Genomic DNA, 6,000 nt, shown 5'->3' with positions numbered 1-6,000 from the left:
TAACCAATCATCAAGCTTTTACTCTCCCCAGGATGACACAGGGGTAGAAAAGTCGTTTCGGATCCATGATTTGTTCATCTTTATGAACGTGAGTCTGTCTACATTATCAGTGGAGAGCCGCGTGCGCTTATCTGTCAGCACACCACCAGCAGCGCTGAACACACGTTCAGACAGAACGCTGGCTGCGGGGCATGACAAGATCTCCAAGGCGTAAGTGGCTAGCTCCGGCCATTTATCCAGATTGGAAGCCCAAAAAGAGCCAGGGTCCAGTGACACAGTCGTGGCTTCAATGTTTACTTGGAGATACTCCTGTACCATCGTCTCTAGGCGTTGACTATGTGTCAGACTTCTTGTCTCCTGTGGCCTTGCAAAGGATGGGCTAAAAAAGTGGTGAAATGATTCCGCAAAATTGATGTTACCAGCAGATACTGTGGTTCTGTTACGGTTTGAGTGCTGAACACTTGACGGTCCCACGGTTGGCAAGTTGGAACTGTGAGATTCACTACGTGCACCACTGGTATTTTGTGGAAAAGCACATGTAAGATTCTGCAACAGTCTCTGCTGATACTCCTGCATGCGTGCATCCCTTTCTATGGCAGGAATAATTTCTGCAAATTTACTTTTGTACCGGGGATCTAACAGTGTGGCAACCCAGTAGTCAGGATTATTTCTAATTCTCACAATTCGAGGGTCATGTTGCAGGTAGTGCAGCAAGAAGGCACTCATGTGTGTTGCGCATCCAGGAGCACCAAGTCCCTGTTGTGTTGGTGGCGAGGTAACAATCATGCTTCCTTCCTCTGTCCTCTCCCCCCAACCTCGCACAACAAAAATGTGATCAAGGTCTCCCTCATCTGATGAGTCTTCCATCAGTTCGTCCTCCACTTCTTCCTGGGCTCCTGCACCTTCCTCACTAGTTTGGCTGCTACCATGCGCCCTGGTAAAACCATCTCCCCCACCCTCACATGCCTGCCGCCTTGGTGCTGCCGACCGTCTGGACCTTGCAGATGTTAGCCCTTCCGCATACAACTCCTCCTCCTCTACTTCCTCCACCTCCTCTTGTGCCACCACCTGACTCCGAATTCTGTTTAACATGTGCTCCAGCATGTAAATCACCGGAATAGTCATGCTGATAATGGCATCGTCAGCACTAAACATCTTCGTCGCCATTTCAAAACTGTGCAGAAGGGTGCATAGGTCCCTGATCTGAGACCACTCCTCCAGCGTGATTTCCCCCACCTCTGGATCTCGTTGGCCCAGGCTATACGTCAGAACGTATTGCACCAGGGCTTGTCGGTGCTGCCACAGTCGCTGCAACATGTGCAGAGTTGAATTCCACCGGGTAGGCACATCGCATTTTAGCCGGTGAAGTGGCAGGCCCAACGACTTCTGTATTGATGTAAGTCGCTGAGCTGCGGGCTGCGAACGGCGAAAGTGAGCACACAGCGACCGTGCCCTCTGCAGAAGGCCATCTAGTCTGGGATAGTGGGCTAAAAATTGCTGGACAACCAGGTTCAACACGTGAGCCATACAAGGCACGTGTGTGACATTGCCCAGACGAAGGGCCGCACCCAGGTTTGCAGCATTGTCGCACACGGCCTTCCCTTGTTTCAGGTCCAGTGGAGACAACCATTCATGAAATTGGTTCTCCAGAGCTGACCACAACTCCTCAGCTGTGTGACTCAAATTTCCCAGACATTTCAATGTAAAAACCGCCTGATGACGTTGAGCCCTACTGCCAGCATAGTAAGGAGGTGTGCAGGATCCCTTCTGCGCAGTTAGAAAGCTTGTGGCATGACCAGACAGGCTTTGGGTGCAGGTGGAAGACCGAGAGGAGGTTGAGGAGGCAGAAGCAGTGGAGGAACTTTGACATAAAGAGGATTGACGCACAACTCGTGGGGACGGCAAGACTTGGACAGCAGCCCCTTGTCCTGCTGTCACCATAGTTACCCAGTGACCAGTCAGCGACATGTAACGCTCCTGTCCATGCCTACTCGTCCAAGTGTCTGTGGTGAAATGCACCCTGTCACACACAGAGTTTCTCAAAGAAGCGGTGATGTTGTGTGCGACATGCTGGTGGAGCGCAGGCACACCTTTCTTTGAGAAGTAGTGCCGACTGGGCATCTGGTACTGGGGCACTGCGACGGACATAAGGTCTCGAAAATCCTCTGTGTCCACCAGGCGGAAAGGCAGCATTTCTGTAGCCAAGAGCTTGCAGATGGTGAAATTCAACCTCTTAGCTTTCTCATGGCTAGGAGGAAATGGTCTTTTACTTGTCCACATCTGAGGGACCGAGGGCTGGCTATTGTGCTTAGACGGGGTTGATAAGGGTGTCCCCGGCAAACTGCCGGTCTGTGAGGAAGATGCAGGCGGACATGTTAGGTTGCCTTGATCCAAAGGTGGTGCTATCGATGTCGGACAGCGCTCAACACCAGCTGGTGTTACCACCTCCAAAGAAAATGATGACCTGCCAATCACGCTGGCTGTTGCGGGTAAAGAGGTGGCAGGTGTGCGCCCCAAAACAGGTGTGACTGCTGTCCCCCCAGTCACAGAGGATGAAGAGGCCGCGGATGCACAAGATATGGGAGACGGTGGTTGGCCCGGCCGGCTAGGCCGCATTGTAGCACACTGAGCTTCCCACTGCAACTTATGCTTCATGTCCATGTGCCGGTTCATGCATGAAGTACTCAAACTATGTATTTTTTGGCCTCTACTTAGCTTTTGCTGACAAATGTTACAGATAACACGAGTTGGGTCATCTTTATCGATCTGAAAAAATGCCCAGGCTATGCAAGGCTTAGCACCCATGCGACCTGAAGAGCCACCACGACTTGTGGTGAGAGGCAGAGTTGTGTTTGAGGATGCAGTTGTTGACGTGCTTCCAGTACTACGTCTCTGTATAGGAAGGCGCAACCTGACCTCGTCGTCACTAGCATCTTCCTCCACCTCCTCTGCTGACCTCATCTCTTGGCTGACTGTGGGTTGACAGTAAGTGGGATCTCCAACCTCATCATCATCACCCTGTGCGTTATCACACCCGTCGTCCTCAGAGCCAACCTGTTCCTGCCCTGACAAAAAACTAAAGTTGTCGCTCCAATCAGGTATTTGAGTCTTATCATCGTCTTCCTCATTGTCTCCACCAACAGGAGTTACAGTTTGGGAATGAGGGTCTACATTAGGGTCAGAACCTTCTGCGTCTGGTCCTGGATCCGACTCATAAAGATTCTGGGCATCAGTGCAGATCATTTCCTCGTCTGGATTCACAGAAGCGCTGGAGTCGACCTCTGATTCCCAGGCTATAGTATGAGTAAACAGCTCTGCAGACTCAACCATCTGTTCTACCTCATACTCAGACGGGCAGCTGGAGATTTGGGAGCTGTGAGGAAGCAAGTGCGATTGGGGTGACACCTTTGAGGACTGGAGTATTTGTGATGTTGAAGTTGATGTGGAGGAGAGCCCACTTAAAGGAGCACTTGATATCCGTTGAAGCACCTGCTGTTTTTGTGCCTCATCTGGAATTTGTAGCAATTGGCGTGGCCGTAAGAAAGGGATCTTATCACATTGTCCGCTAAAAGAAGTAGACATTTTAGTTTGGCTGGAAGATGGTCTTTCTTCTGCAGATGTTACTGTTGCTTTAACACCTACCCCACGGACACAACCTTTTTTCCCCTTCCCAACACGCCTATTCCCCTTTCCACCAGCAGCAGGCCTTTTTCCACTCATTTTGGTGGTTAACTAATTCACAACTCTGGAGTTGTTTGCACAAAAAAACAATGGATGGGAACCGAGCAGAGCTGAGTGGCCAAACTGTGGTATTAGGCCAAAACTATTGGCTGGGTTAGATGCAGAAAAAAATTATATTCAATTTGCAACCTGATGGAGGTCAGTATAGATGGACTAATAGAGAAAGTCCCACACACTGCTAGAAGGCCAAATATTTTTTCAGAGCTAGATGCAGATAAAAATTATTTTTAATTTGCAACCTGATGGAGGTCAGTATAGATGGACTAATAGAGAAAGTCCCACACACAGCTAGAAGCCCAATATTTTTTCAGAGGTAGATGCAGAAAAAAATATATTCAGTTTGCAACCTGATGGAGGTCTGTATAGATGGATTAATAGAACAAGTCCCACACACAGCTAGAAGCCCAATATTTTTTCAGAGGTAGATGCAGAAAAAAATATATTCAGTTTGCAACCTGATGGAGGTCTGTATAGATGCATTAATAGAACAAGTCCCACACACAGCTAGAAGCCCAATATTTTTTCAGAGGTAGATGCAGAAAAAAATATATTCAGTTTGCAACCTGATGGAGGTCTGTATAGATGGATTAATAGAACAAGTCCCACACACAGCTAGAAGCCCAATATTTTTTCAGAGGTAGATGCAGAAAAAAATATATTCAGTTTGCAACCTGATGGAGGTCTGTATAGATGGATTAATAGAACAAGTCCCACACACAGCTAGAAGCCCAATATTTTTTCAGAGGTAGATGCAGAAAAAAAAATATTCAGTTTGCAACCTGATGGAGGTCTGTATAGATGGATTAATAGAACAAGTCCCACACACAGCTAGAAGCCCAATATTTTTTCAGAGGTAGATGCAGAAAAAAATATATTCAGTTTGCAACCTGATGGAGGTCTGTATAGATGGATTAATAGAACAAGTCCCACACACAGCTAGAAGCCCAATATTTTTTCAGAGGTAGATGCAGAAAAAAATATATTCAGTTTGCAACCTGATGGAGGTCTGTATAGATGGATTAATAGAACAAGTCCCACACACAGCTAGAAGCCCAATATTTTTTCAGAGGTAGATGCAGAAAAAAATATATTCAGTTTGCAACCTGATGGAGGTCAGTATAGATGGACTAATACAACAAGTCCCACACACAGCTAGAAGCCCAATATTTTTTCAGAGGTAGATGCAGAAAAAAATATATTCAGTTTGCAACCTGATGGAGGTCTGTATAGATGGATTAATAGAACAAGTCCCACACACAGCTAGAAGCCCAATATTTTTTCAGAGGTAGATGCAGAAAAAAATATATTCAGTTTGCAACCTGATGGAGGTCTGTATAGATGGATTAATAGAACAAGTCCCACACACAGCTAGAAGCCAAATATTTTTTCAGAGGTAGATGCAGAAAAAAATATATTCAGTTTGCAACCTGATGGAGGTCTGTATAGATGGATTAATAGAACAAGTCCCACACACAGCTAGAAGCCCAATATTTTTTCAGAGGTAGATGCAGAAAAAAATATATTCAGTTTGCAACCTGATGAAGGTCTGTATAGATGGATTAATAGAACAAGTCCCACACACAGCTAGAAGCCCAATATTTTTTCAGAGGTAGATGCAGAAAAAAATATATTCAGTTTGCAACCTGATGGAGGTCAGTATAGATGGACTAATACAACAAGTCCCACACACAGCTAGAAGAACAATATTTTTTCAGAGGTAGATGCAGAAAAAAATATATTCAGTTTGCAACCTGATGGAGGTCTGTATAGATGGATTAATAGAACAAGTCTCACACACAGCTAGAAGCCCAATATTTTTTCAGAGGTAGATGCAGAAAAAAATATATTCAGTTTGCAACCTGATGGAGGTCTGTATAGATGGATTAATAGAACAAGTCCCACACACAGCTAGAAGCCCAATATTTTTTCAGAGGTAGATGCAGAAAAAAATATATTCAGTTTGCAACCTGGTGGTGGTCAGTATAGATGGACTAATACAACAAGTCCCACACACAGCTAGAAGCCCAATATTTTTTCAGAGGTAGATGCAGAAAAAATATATTCAGTTTGCAACCTGATGGAGGTCTGTATAGATGGATTAATAGAACAAGTCCCACACACAGCTAGAAGCCCAATATTTTTTCAGAGGTAGATGCAGAAAAAAATATATTCAGTTTGCAACCTGATGGAGGTCTGTATAGATGGATTAATAGAACAAGTCCCACACACAGCTAGAAGCCCAATATTTTTTCAGAGGTA

Source organism: Phyllobates terribilis, unplaced genomic scaffold (genome assembly GCF_046119375.1).
Source record: "Phyllobates terribilis strain yellow unplaced genomic scaffold, ASM4611937v1 Scaffold_3__8_contigs__length_932513732, whole genome shotgun sequence".
NCBI classification, from domain to species: Eukaryota; Metazoa; Chordata; class Amphibia; order Anura; family Dendrobatidae; genus Phyllobates; species Phyllobates terribilis.
This window is presented reverse-complemented; position numbering follows the sequence as displayed.